Source organism: Mus caroli, chromosome 6 (genome assembly GCF_900094665.2).
Source record: "Mus caroli chromosome 6, CAROLI_EIJ_v1.1, whole genome shotgun sequence".
Classification (NCBI taxonomy): domain Eukaryota; kingdom Metazoa; phylum Chordata; class Mammalia; order Rodentia; family Muridae; genus Mus; species Mus caroli.
Window position 1 is genome coordinate 26,000,111 of NC_034575.1, and position 14,413 is coordinate 26,014,523.

The window sequence follows — 14,413 nt, forward strand, 5'->3', positions numbered from 1 at the left end:
AAGAGTGCTAAGTGACACTGCTGGATTCCACAGCTGCGGTGCTACACAGGATGGCACAAAGACGTGCCCACGGATGGTTTCTCTGAAGGGAAAGCGGACTGAGCAAAGGTCAGATGGACATCATGTTGGGTTTTTCTAGAACAAGGCACAGCCACTCATGCTGCTGGCACCAGAGGCTCAGCCAAGAGGAGCTCAATGCAGCCAACGAGATCTCTGTGGCCCTCTCTCTGACTTCGGTTGTAGACAGAAAAGGAAAACACTTTTTGTAAAATCCTCACACAACATTAACATTATCACAACAACAACAACAACAACAACAACAAAGACAACTTTTCTGCCTCCAAAGGAGCCTTGAAGATTCAGAGACGCCGTACGCATCACCCCGTGTCACAGTAAATTCCTTATTAGGAGACGGCTCTCAGCCCTACAGAGCTGAGAGGAAGACTGCTCAGTTTTAGAAGTAAGACTTATTTTCATCTGTTATCTGTGTGATTTCATTTATAGTTACTCTCAGAGTCTCACAGACATTGACTGGTCCCATCTAGCTGTCAAATCCTCTCTGTTGTCTTGGTTTTTGAGACAGTATCCCTAGAGAGTCCACAAAGCCTGACTCCCAATCCTCCTGCTGCCCTGGCCTCAGAGTGCTTGGGCTGCAGACATGATCCACCAGGCCTTCCTTCAAGGCTCTTCTTAACTCTGGAGGGGAAGAGCGGCTGCAACAGACAGGAGGCGGCTTGGGAGCCTGTGCCCCAGAACTTGTCACAACCGAGGTTTGTCTTACTTAAGACACACCAGCACAGGGCATTTTCCTTCTCCAGGGCTGGGGGAGATGGGGGTCTGAGGTCGGCTTTGCTGTCTCCTGGTGAACACAGCAACGCCGAAGGCAGATGCATCACTGAAAGCTTTGTTTGTGACACAACAATATATATTGTTCTACATGAACACTTCATTTCATTAAAAAAATGAGGAAAAAAAACTGCCCAAGATGAACACACAAAAATCATGTCAGATGATACTTTAACCATAAATAAGACAGAAAAGGAACCTATTACAAGAACAAAATTATTCAATTTCACATAGCAGTTAATAAGCAAGGGTTTACTAACTTCCCCATGAAAGAAGAAAAACCCAAAGTAAAGCCAACTAATTTACAGCCTTCAGATGTCAGCACTCAAGTTCAGGCTTGCTTGTAACTATGACAACCAGATACTTCCTGTAGCCAAGAAGTACAAGTAGCTACTGCCTGTAAGATACAGGAAGGGCTAAGGTATGTTTGAGCTGGAGTGTCAATCTTCGAAGTCACTCCCACTTCCTGCAAGATCTCTAGTGATGGAAGCCATTTCAAATCATTCTACGCCGCACAAAGAAATTTCTCCCAAAAGTCAGGTGTGATCCCTGCTCTTCCCAAGGATATATCTTGCTTCTTTTATTAGACTCAAAATATGGCAAGAAATCCAACATGAACTTCTGTTCTTATTCTACCCCCATCACAGCCAACACTGCCCATCTCCTACTACTCCGGGACTCCTACAGTAACGGCCACAAGGACTTGCCCAACCTAATGCTGTAAGATTGGGGGCCAGAACCTCTGAGTAGCTGGACTTTTTTTTTATAACTTATTCAACCTTTGAGAAGTTACTGCCTCCACCTGGCAAATGAGGAGATGGGATAAGGTGCTCTCAAAGGGCTTTTCAGGGGTTAAGTTCTGCTTTATGAAATAAGCACCAAGCGCACTGGTCATCTGAGAACATGGATCAGTAAGTAAGAACAAATACTACCGACCCAAAGCCCCACGCTGCCTGGTTCAAGCTTTACATTCTCAGGAAGTCGATCTATTTAATGGTCGAAACCACTGTTAACTGCTTGTCTGAAGACCCCATTAAATAGTTCCTATTAGGGTTTAGATGTCCAATGTCTCCCACAGACTCATGTGTCCCAACTGTGTGGGCAAGTCTGGGGCCATTTGGGACATCCAGGTACTAGCAGGAAGCCTCAGGTTCCCACTGCCAAGTACCTTCCTACAGCTGGTGGGTCCCTCTCCTCAAGCCCCAAGCACAAGTAGGTTGGGGTGTGTTTTTCAGGTTGTTTGATCACAACAGAAAAGAAGAGAGACAAAGGGTGCTAAGGGGCTTTGCCACTGTTTTCAGAGAACATTTTCAGCACAGCCTAGGCTGGCCTTGAGTGTGATAGCCTCAGCCTCACTGTCCCTGTGATGACATCACTGTCCCTGTGATGACATCACTGTCCCTGTGATGACGGTGTCACAGGTTTGTGTCATTCCCTAGGAGGGTTTTTGCTTATTTTAGATTCGACATCTATTAGTTTTAGTGTGTTTCAAAAATCGGATCAAAATCCCATCAGTTTCCCAACTTCACAGACTTTCAAAGTGCTAAGTGTGCACTGGGAACTTACAGGGGAGGTAGTATGACACAGAACTTCAAATGAACATACAGGCTAAGTAAGGAGGCTGGCAAGATAGCTCAGTGGTGAGGGCCCTTGACTACCATGCACCATGCTGCCCTAAGGTCCATCCCTGAAACCCACATGAAGGTGGAAGGAAAAAAGCCACCACATAAAGTCATTCCCTGACCCCACTAACACTTGTGCAAGCATGCACGCATGAACACACACACAGAGGGGATGTAGGGTTGATTTTAAAATACTGAACAGAAAACAAAAGTTCCCAACTCACTGACCATGGTTTCGTCTCCTCCGTACTCTGGTGGCCCTGGCCCGGGGACTGCACTGGGAGATTGCTGTGCTAAGGAAGCAATTATGAGCTCCACTCAAGAGAGAACAAAAACGGATGGATTTGGAAGGGTCACTTGGGCACCACCAGGAACCTTGGCAGCAGATCACGAGCCCCCTCTTCACTTTAGGTTTTGTTGCCAACTACTTGTCTACACGGCCCAGACCCACGGGGCACCTGCTCTCCACTGTCAGCTGCCAGCTGCCCCGCCCCGGCAGGCAGCCATGGCAAGCCTCTTTTCCAGCCCTCTACATTCTGGACAACCTAAGCAGAACTTCTAGCCTCCCGGCATGCCCCTATGTTCTGGAGTCCTTGCCATGAACAGACAACCAAAAGGAAAAAAAAATAAGCTCACAATTTCTTGAAAATCTCTTCTAATACAGACAGAACAAAAGAATTCAGAAAGCCTCTCACTTTAAACTGCTCTTTCCACAGAAATGTCATCATTATCAAACTAAAATAAGTTCTGGAAATGCATGCTGCCGGGTTCTTTGAAATTAAGAGCAAGGTTTTCTGATAAAGATTATTGACTAAAATACAGTTAACTTGTTTTGTCACTTTAAAAAGCCACAGATGAATTTCTCTGAAAAACCCAATGTCTTTAAGAGAAAAAAAAAATCCACAAAACTGGGACTCTGCCAAATGTGAAAGATACAAAACCCTGGGCTGAAAAGGCTGTTGTCAGACAGCAACACACAAGTGAGGGTGGAGCTCGGGGACATAAAGCCCGGGAGGCTGCCACGTGGACTCCCGTGCTGGCTCCACCTGGGAGGGACTGAACATGTTTCCTCATTCTTCAACTTCAGACTCCTAATCTGAGGAGGAGGAGAGCGCCATTTTAAACAAGGTCAAGCAGAGCCTGCCCAGGAAAAGAACCTATGACGATCACAGCTAAGTCTGGCTGTGGCAGCTTTGTCCCCTAGTTTACAGGAACCCAGGACAGCCAGCAGGTTCCCCCGTCTGTGGTTCTAACACTGTGACCTAACCTGAGACAGTGGCACTCACATTCGAGGCAGAACGGAGCCGGGCAAAAGGAAAACACAAAGCAGACTTGTCCCTGACGGCCCCGCTCCGGGGTGGGCTGGGGAGGGTCACATGATTTGTTTCCCTCTTCCCACACACAAAAGATGGGATCCTATCTCAAAATACAAACCAGAACAACACAAAATACAAGAAGGAGAGGAAGGCACGGATGTCCTGAACCAGGGACTGGCCTGAGGGATCACTGATGAGATGTAGCAGCAGTTCTTCTCCACCCACCTGGGGGCCTCACCTTCAGGATGTGAAGGGTCCACACCCTGGTGGCTAGGTACCCCTGCTGCCGTGGCAGTCACGGTGGTGAGATTTACTCTGGCACTGAGGAAGCCTCCCCTTAAAGTTCCACGACAAGCAAGAGTTTCCTTTTAAGTAAGCTAGCCAGTACGCAGTGTCCTTCCTCATATCTAGTGTCTTCCCCATTCTCTTTCCTGAACAGAGTACACACCTATTGACTCAACTTAACAGCAAAGTTAATACTGCAGAATTACAGAAGGCCATTTTTTAAAATGATACTTCAGCCCCGCCCCCACTTGCCCTCCCCAGCCCAGGTGTGGTCTCCTGAGATCTGAGCTATGGGGCTATGGAGGGGTGGGGATGGGCATCGGTGTCTCCACTTCCCACTTCCCTGCCTCTCAGGAGCGCTCCACCGTGGGCGGGCGGGCGGGCGGGCGGTAGGTGCTGGTGCTGAATGGGCTCCGTCACCACTATTCAACCCAGCACCAATTAACACTGCATTCATTTTCTTCAAAGGCAAGCTGAAGCAAGGTGCCCCAGACCTGGGATAAGTTCTTGTCAGCCTTGTCTTTCTGCTCTAATTATTTCCATGGGTTTCAATCAGCATCTCCTGCACTGTCTTCCGCAAGTGCTAAGAATGGCTGCTTGGGAAAAATTTCAATGCTAACAATATTTTTTCCTCATAAATACACTTAAATTATATGAAGAAAGCAGTTCTGCATAGCTCTAACTGCTGCGGTACAGTAATTACTCTGAGATGCAAAGGTGTGCTGGCTCCAGGCCACTGTGCACTGGGAGGGTTCTGGAAGGTTCAAGTGACAGCCATAGGAAGCCCAGGTTTACAGGTTGCATTTAGAAGGCGATGGGGGGAAGGAACATAAGAGAAATTTGTCTCTTCCCCGTTTCCTTCCCCCAATGGAACTACTCTTCACTTTTCTGATCCTTCCAGATCACATATTTCTTAAACACACAGAGGTATAAATATGTTCTGTTTGGTAAGTTTTTGTCAATACACTTTCTAGCTTAAATTCAACAGTCCTCTCTGCAGTTAGTACATTTATTCTTGACCACATATGTCTGACTGCAGGCAGTGTTTTAACTTGAGAATCTACCAGAGCCAGGGCCGGGAATATAGCTCCATTGGCAGAGTGCTTACCTACAGCAAACACAAAGCCCTGGGCTTGATCCTTGAGGTCTTGTAAAAGGCAGAACGTGGTGTCACTTGCCTGCGGTCCCAGGGCTCAGGGAGGGAAGGTAAGAGGATCAGAAGTCCAAGGCTGTCCTCAGCAAAGGAGGAAGTTCAAGGCCATCTTGGGCTATATGAGATGTTGCCTCAACAAAGGAAAAGGAAACATGCAAACTAGCCAACAAACACAACTAAGTACCAATTCTCTCCTAACTCCTCGGGGACTGCCCATTGTGCAGACAGTAGGAAAGCCTGCATTTTAGAAAAAGGGTCCTCACCTCCAGAGGGAGAGACATGGGATGGTACTGCAAGTGTTCCCAGTACCACCTGTTCGTCCCCCTAGCCACTTCACTTCATCCACGGAAATGTCACTGCACTTCATGGAAAGAGTGACTGAGTAATTGTCCAACTGAGCCTCATGCAACCATGGAGACCGCCCAACACAAAAGCCACTGCCGTATGTGGCTAGAGGCACTTGACATCCAGCTAAAAGCATAGCTGAGGAGCCGAACCGTTTTAATATCCTTTCATTTAATATATATATATCAATAGCAACATAAGTACAGCAGGTACTGGCCAGTGAGAAGACAGAGAAAGAGCAACTTGTGCTAGCTACGAGAGAAAAGCAAGGAGAACCATGTGTAACTGGTTGTGTGGTTAGGTTAGTTAGCACGGGCAGCCTGAACACACACGTTCTGAAGTGTTTTTTCTTAGCGTGACAGGGCTGAGTGGACTCCTCCTGCAAACAGTCTACTTAATGCTACACCAAGTACAGAGAGATGGTTCTGGATGCACTCTACGTCTACGTCTGCCAGGGTGCTCCCCTTCATTTCATTTCTGGCAGGATCCTGCATGTGGATCACACTGAGTTAACAGTTTCTCTGTTGGATGAAAAAACAAACTGCAAAACAGTATGTACAATGTTACCCCAACTGTGTGTATGTGTTTATATATGACTGGGATCCGTCCTGATCCCTGCTGTTGACAGAACATTTGCAATGGCAGGGAACACTACACCTGTCCTGTGCATATGGTAGCCACCAGGGGCTGAACACCTCAAACGTGGCTAACATGCCTGATGAGGCTTAAGGTCTAACTGCATTTAATTTAAATCTGTGTGTGCGTTGAGTGTATGTGCGTGCGCCATGGTGTGCATGCATATGGAGGACACTTCGATAGAGAATGTGTCTCTTCCTGTCGATTGTTCCATGGGGCAACCTACTCCACCCTGGCTGGCCCTTGTCTGGACACACCTCCTGTCTCTGCCTCCCATCTCCAAGTCAGGAACTTGGGGATTCCAGATGCTAGCCACTGCATCCAGCTTTTCATGTGGGTTCCGGGGACCAAACTCAGGCAATCACATGTGTGGGGCAAGCACTTTTCCCACTATCTCCTTGGCCCTTGCTGATTTTTAATTAATTTACACAGAAAGCGGTAGCAAATGGCTATCACTTAGATGGCAACAGTCCCAAGAACAAACCCCTATTTATTCCAACAGCTACTGGGAAGAGAGAATGGCCGCAGGTGGATCAGTAAGTTATTATTTAAACTTTATACAGCACAGAATTTTTGGATTTACTTACTAGTTTTGTGCCACCTGTGTGCATTTTGTATTACACCAGATGGGGAGAAGGCTTTGGCTTCAGCTACGATGACAAGCAAAGCATAGCAAAACAAAGCCAAACCACCCCCTAGCCCACAGAGCTCGTTGATTAAAAGGGGGCAGTCATTTTTCCTAGTTTCTTGACTTGACTGGAATTAGGACAGTTAAGGACATTTAGACTCGGTGCCTGGTGAGGTCTCTCCTTCTGGCTTGGTGTATTTTTACACACTGGCATAGTGTGTGTTCTGCTCCACCTACATGACCTCACAAGAACATACTATGCAGAATCCTTAGCGCTAGGCACGATCACATCCAAACCAAGACCATAGGTTTAAGAATCCTTAGCACTAGGCACGATCACATCCAAACCAAGACCATAGGTTTAAGAATCCTTAGCGCTAGGCACGATCACATCCAAACCAAGACCATAGGTTTAAGAATCCTTAGCTCTAGGCACGATCACATCCAAACCAAGACCATAGGTTTAAGAATCCTTAGCTCTAGGCACGATCACATCCAAACCAAGACCATAGGTTTAAGAATCCTTAGCTCTAGGCACGATCACATCCAAACCAAGACCATAGGTTTAAGAATCCTTAGCTCTAGGCACGATCACATCCAAACCAAGACCATAGGTTTAAGGGCGGAGGAGCACCAATACTCATGCCCTAATCAGAAAAGAACATGGAAGTTTCCTTTCCTCTGTGTCATTTATTTTTAAATCTCATCTGCTTGGATCTTGAGGGTCTCTACAAATATAATTGGGGCTTCTGATATCTGGATCTTGAACAGTTGGACAATGGCCTTCCTGCCAGAGCTTAGGATATGTAAATGGTTAGCATTCTTACATCCTCAGTGAGCAGCGCTGCCTTCCTCTAGTCCCAGGTGCTCTTCAGGGGGCTCCAACAAGTCCTGAAGTTTCTCCTGAGACTCACAGTCTCTACACACAGGGTAGCTATAGTGGCCCCACGTGATATCTATTAAAGCTGACACCCTAAATCCAGACTTCCTAGTCCTAAACTGACTACTAACCCACTATTAAACCTGCTTTCTTGGACCTTCTAAAAAACAAAGATGTCGGGCAAGGGCTTATGGGTCTGGGAGTCCCTTTCTAGTCTGAAAACTGTTAGTGAGCCCCACTCCTGTGCATATACCCATGAGCCTCTTTCTGCAGAGTACAGGATTCTCCAACTAACAGGCGCCAGCACTGTATCTAGCTGAGATCATGCAGAGATGTCATTGATGTCCTCCACCTGAGCAACCCTAGTTTTCCAGCAGAAAGAAAAGGACAGAGACACAGCACTGTTTGCTGGGCTGGGCAGCAGCTCAGCGGTAAAATTGTACCTGGCTAAGTAAGGCTCTGCGTTCCTTGCCCAGCACTGCAAAAACAGAACAAAGATCACAATTGTTGTCTTGTACTTTGTTAAAAACAGACATTCCCTACTAGGTCCCAGATGTCTATAAAGCCAGAGGCAGGGGAAGTACAATCTCAAGTTCAAGGCCAGCATGAGCCACGCTCTGAGACCCTGTTTCCCAATGGACTTCTGCACTTGCCTCTTAACAGAAGTAAGTAGGGCAGAGGTGAGACCAATGGAGATGACAGCAGAGAGAAAGAGGAAACCAGAGAGAGCTCAGGAACAGACACCAAGGACGTAAGCGCTTGGGGGACATGGAAAAATGAGTGTGGCAACGGGTTGTAGGGGTGCGGTGAATGCAGGAAGGGACTCGGCTGCCCAGGGAGTGTCATGAAAAGAAAGGAGGGCTGGGCTGCCATAAGCAAGTTAGGGAGGCAGGGACAGGGAGGATTAGCTTAGGTTTAGGGCTAAGGGGAGCAAAAGTAAGGAGGTTGCTATGTATCTCCTGGCAACCATCAAGCAGAACAGACCCCCTCCAAAGAGAGAGGTAAAGAGTAGGGACCAAGCTGGTAGCAGTCATCTGTGTTGACAACCAGCCCAGGGTCACTGTCCACTGTTGGAAATGTTCTGGACCCAGGAGAACAGGTTCCAGTTTAGCCTGCTGCCCTGCCCAGAGTTTAAAGGGTCATACATGGAGGGCTTTGGAAAAGACTGATTTAAATCTTCAGTGTGTTTCTAAGTTGCTGAGGGAGGATGAAGAACACACAGGTCAGATGGATGAAAGGGGACTAGAAAAGTGACTCACTCAGAAGACCTGAGTTCAATTCCTAGCACCCACATCAGGAAGCTCACAACCTCCTGTAACTCCAGCTCAGGAGGCCTGACCCTTCTGGCTTCATAGCCTACCACCACCACCACCACCACATAGTAAAAAGAAAGAGAAGGCACCATTTAAAAGATGGGAGAAGAGCTGGTAGATGAAAAAGATAGCACCAGCATGTGGCAGGGGAGATGGACACAGAGTGTGCTCAGATAGCCCCTGATCTGCTCATCTGGGCCATGGTGCTCAGATAGCTCCTGATTGGTAGTCTATCAGTCTGGACTGATAGACTCCATGTAGGGAGGGGAGTCTGGAATCTGGGATGGTTTGTTGAAATCACTGAAGTAAAGGAAACACAAATCCCAAGAATTAGGGAATTGGATAGGGCAATAAACTTAACTATGGGATAAAGTCCGTCTATCAGAGAGTTAGAGGGGGCAATAAATCCTAGGCAGGGCAGAAACAATGCCGTCATTGGTCATGGACCGGAAAAAGGGAACAGATTACAATTTCAAGGTGTGAGAGGTGTGGGGTGTAGATCTGGGTGATGTGCCCATGACCGGGCTGTGACGCAGAGGTACAACACACCAGTCTGGTGGCTTTGCTACTGCAGGGGCTTCAATCTCACTCTCTAGAAGGTCGGACCTACACAAAAGCAGGCACATCAGCAGAATATTCTCGTAGGCTACTAGAAGCTTTCAAAGAGAAATGTCTGAGGAATATAAAATTCACTTTAAAACCTTTTAGATAGGGTCACAAGTCACCTGTCTCCCATATAACAGGGTATGAATTAATAATTCTATTAATTTTTAAGGGTTATTTTTCTCTTTCTGACAGATTCCTTACTTTTGCTACAGGGAAAATGGTGGGACAGATATCCTAGAGCCTACACTTACCAAAGTCTCCCATGCCACCTACAGTTTCAGCCCTTATACCTGTGCATAACTGAAAAACGCACTGGTCTGAAAAGTGGAGATTTAAGCATCTTTTCTTTGAAGGTGTGGAGATCTGGGCTTTGCCTTTTGTAAGTATCTCCCATCTTCCAGGGCCCATGACTGCTTTAACCCATGGACTCATGAAACGCAGCATTTGCATGAGCAAACTTTACCCCTATTCCTGGGAATAGACTCGCCAGCTTCTGAGGCTTCTGTTAAAAGAGCTGTTTTCTACCTTCTCAATGGCGCCACTGCTTTGGTGGAGCTCTCTCTCATCAGCCCTGTTGCTGCACTGATGCCCTGAACTATCAGGCAAACAAGGTTCATAACCCAGGGCAAACACTTTACCTCTCTGGGTACAGTCCGCTCAAGGAAAGGATGGCGGCATGGCGAGCACCTTGTCAGGCTGTGTAAGCACCCGTGATTGCCTGGAGAGCCTGAATGTTCCTGCTACACACTAAGTACTGTAGACGCCTCTGCAGTTGCTCATTTGCATGCCATATATATATATATATATATATATATATATATATATATGCTGGGATGTTCAAAACAGGAACCCGAAAGACACCTTAAGCCCTGGTATCCCAATGCCTGGTCCCATGACTGGCTGGTGGAAGCATAAAAATGTGTGTGCAGTGTGTACGTACGTACAAGAATACGTGCGCGTGTGCATGTGTGAAAAGATAAACATCAAAGCATAGCATGTACATCCTAATTTAGTGTGTATCCTCTCATTAGAGGTTTTAAAAATTTATTTTAAAAAATATTTACTTAATGTTAAGTGACTAAGAGCGCACACTGTGGCAGCAGCCTGCCGACCACCTCGCTTCAGGATTCGGAAGTACTTACCTTTTAGCTCTTCATCTTTAATTACTGCTTCGGTGGTTGCCCTGGAAACCTCCTAGCTAAATGGAGAACTGCATGTGAGCTCTTGCATGCCAGCTTGCAGGCTGACTCCCCATCTCTGCCTGAGTCTTCCTGAGTGCCCAGAGTCAGGTATCTGTGCAGCCTGCTGGCACGGGAGAAAAAAGTACGTGAGGAATGACTAACTTTGAATATTTTTACCAAAACTACAAGTTAAGCAAATTAAAATTTAAAAAGTCCCGTTCACATTTAGAGAGGAAAGGGCTACTCTTAAAACTCCTAGTACCAAGACCGGAGAGGTGGCGCAGGGGCTAAGAGCATTTATTGTTCTTGTAGATGTAAATGCAGCTCCAGGGGACCTGCATTCCTCCTCCTGTACTCCATGGGAACCAGGCAAACCTGTGATTCATATACGGAGACAAAGCGTTCACACACAGAAAAAAAGCCTTTAAAAATGTAATCCGTTAACAAGAAATTATGGATTGTTATTTTGTGCCTATTATAACAACCACCAAGATAGTGGTTGTTATAATAATAAATGTTTATAATACAGAGCGTCCTGAGAAGGAAAGCAAGGGAGACCCACAGAAAACATAGGCAGGGGCTGTGTGATGCTCTGGAAACCCACGCTGCCCACCATCTTGCTCACGCTCCCTGCCTTCCCCGAGCTCTGGCTACAAGAGGACCCGGTGGCTCTGCTGAGTAAGGCACTGTGCTGTACTTAGCATGCAAGATTGACCATGGACTACCATATAGTCTAGAGTTGAGGTCTAGGCTAAGGCCACTGTGCAGAAAATGTGTTCTAATCGGCGTATGTGTGGAAACAGGCTATAGACATCTGGCCCACTGGCCTTTGAAGAAAGGGAGAACCATTACACCAACAAACTTGTTAGAGGCACTAAGGGCAGACTCAACAGTATGGCCAGCTGGTTACAAAATTCTTACCGGAATCCTAATGAGTGCCTGAGGAGGTAGGGGTAGAGCAGCCTGTCAACACTGTCTCTGTGTTCCCTGAGCTCATGATGTCAATTCTGACTGTCCTCAAACCTCCAACAATCATTTACCCAAGCCAAATAATTAATAATTTAATTAATTAACAAGTAATTAAAATCGCTGTGCAGCTACCCCAGGGCTGCTCCTGGAGAGGGTAAGAAGGAGCAGGGAAGAGGAAAGGAGGGACTGTTAACTGCAGGCTGGCACCACCTCTCCCTCTCTTCTCTAAGCTGCCCCTGTAATAAGTACTGACTCCATTGCTCCACACTCCATTCCAGACTTACAGCAGCGACCTCCTTCCTCTCCAGGTCCCACCATGGCTCCCTAGTGGCTCTAAGGTAAATGTGTGTCCCTTCAGCCTGGTTTAGCACCTGCTTCAGTAGGCATCACCCCAAGCCCTACAAGAATGAACACTGTGCCACCATGGCCTCCCGACCGTGAGAGCGAGTGTCCCAAGTTTTACCCAACAGAACACTCATAACCCTGGTGAGAGGAGTGACAGCTGCCTCGGGGTGCTGTCCACGGGGTGCTGATCCTAACCCAACTTTCTAACACACTTGAAGGAGATCTGTACGTTTTCTAGGGATAACCTGCCATTCTCTCAGCTGACTTTCAACTATCAAGGTGAAAGATTGATTATTCATTTATTTATTTATTTATTTATTTAGAGACTGGGTCTCACTATGTAGCTCTGGCTGTACTGGAATCCACTCTGTGGACCAGGCTGGCCTCAAACTCAAGAGACCTTCCTGCCTCTGCCTCCCAGTTGCTGGGCTTAAAGGTGTGTCCCACTATGGCTGGCTAAAGTAAAAGATATGTGACCACACATCTTTTCAGCAATGACTGGGTAGACCATTCTTTCTGTTAAGTCCTTTCTAAGAACAGATCTTCTTTTAAAAATGATTATTTACATTATTTTGAATTATGTGTGTGAGAGAGAGAGTATATACATATCACTACAAGTACCCACAGAGGCCACAAGGCTTTTATCTTCTGGATTTAGGATTATGAGCACTGTGAGCCACCTGATGGCTTCAACCTCTAGGAATTCCCTCAGAAAGAACAAGGCTCTGTAAGAGACTAGAGACGAGGCTGGAGAGCAAGGCTGCAAAGGACAGGGTATGGCTTCTCAGCAGTGGACTCCGGCATCCTTCTCAGTTAAGAGGACTTTTCACTCCCTACTCTGTGCAAACATGCTAGCAGAGTACAACAGAGGGTAGGCTCCTGTGTGTTAGGGGATGGTTCCTAGGGACATAAACTAGGATGACTGAGCAAAGTGAAGGGCCACAGTTCTCTCTTCCACAAACTCAAGAAATAGCAAAAGTGTTCCACGTGCTTTTAAACTTTCATGTGGCTAATTTCAGAGTCCTCTATCTTGTAAGACTGTTAGCTAGATTGCAGCTGTCTTACCAATAGATTTTCCTCCAAATGACTCAAACAAACCAAGCCATAGAAACACATCCTAGGCATGAACACAGCTCAGCATTTAGCAGCCCTTGGTCTTACAGAGGATCCTGGTTCAATTCCTAGCACCCACATGGTGGTTCACAACCATCTGTAACTCCAGATACTTGAGACCCTCTGTCTTACCTCCTCAGGCAACAGGTACACATGTGGTGCACATATATACACGCTGAAAAAACACTCTTACTCTCAGAATAGAAAAGCCATGTCCTATCCCCTGGTGGTCTACATCTAATTGAAGAAAGCACAGTGAAGCAAACAAAAGGCAGGCACAAACTGCATTCAAAGTTCTGTTCTTGTATGTTTTTTACCTGCTACCTAAAATTTAAGAAAGTTTTATATATTTGTGGTATAATATACATGTTATGTACAATACAGATCCAAAAGCCTTATATTTAAATGGCCTTTATTTAACCTACTTGATAACAATTTTCTATATTTAACTTTTTGATGTTCAGCCTTTACAGGTCCATACTAAGAATGAGTAATATTAAAACGGCAATAGTACTCAGGGCAGACTTCACTCAGTTAAGAAATAACAAAGGCGGCACTCCCCTGTGTGCTGCACATATGTGATGAGGCCCCTGGCCATCAGCATGGGAATCCCCACATGAACGGAAGGAATCGGTTCACTACTGAGAGTGGAACTGAAAGTCAAGGAAAGGATTTCCCCTGCGCCTGACTGGAAACACGACTCTTGATTTCAGTTGTCCTTCCAAGTGGCCATGAAGTGAGCAGGACACTCCTCAGAAGTGTTTTTAAGCCTTTACCCTCAGTGCAAGATTCTGAAACTGTCTCAAAGTCAAGTGAAAACACGAGGAGACATTAAGTCCCAGAGTCTTGACAAAAGACTTAGCAAGTCCACCCAGACCAGTGTTTATAACTGTAGGTGGCACGGAATGGCTCCAAGCGTTGTCCCACAAATTAAGTCATTTTGGCAGTCACAAAATTCATCACGAATTCTGAGAGGATATCTTATAAACAGATACAAGAACCATTTCATAGATACCACTTCTGGAATATTCTGTTTATATGCTAACGTAGTAACAATTTAATTTTTTCTTAAGTGTAAGTAAGGCCATTTGACTTGACTGAGTAGCAGACTAGTAAGACAAAACTGGAAGAGTCTCTCCCCTTCCTGAAACACAGAGACAAGAGAGCCAACAGAG

The 14,413-nt window shown here is 46.2% G+C and overlaps 1 long non-coding RNA gene across 10 annotated transcripts in view; it reads right to left on the reverse strand.

Moving 5' to 3' along the window:
• The window catches only part of LOC110296206, a 138,619-nt gene that overhangs the window by 76,462 nt on the left and 47,744 nt on the right, over nt 1-14,413 (reverse strand). For 9 of the 10 annotated variants that reach the window (XR_003836902.1, XR_003836897.1, XR_003836899.1 and 6 more), the window contains one exon: nt 10,773-10,935. This is a non-coding gene — a long non-coding RNA (uncharacterized LOC110296206). The remainder of the gene's footprint in view (nt 1-10,772; nt 10,936-14,413) is intronic. The other variant, XR_002378161.2, reaches the window with a different exon arrangement.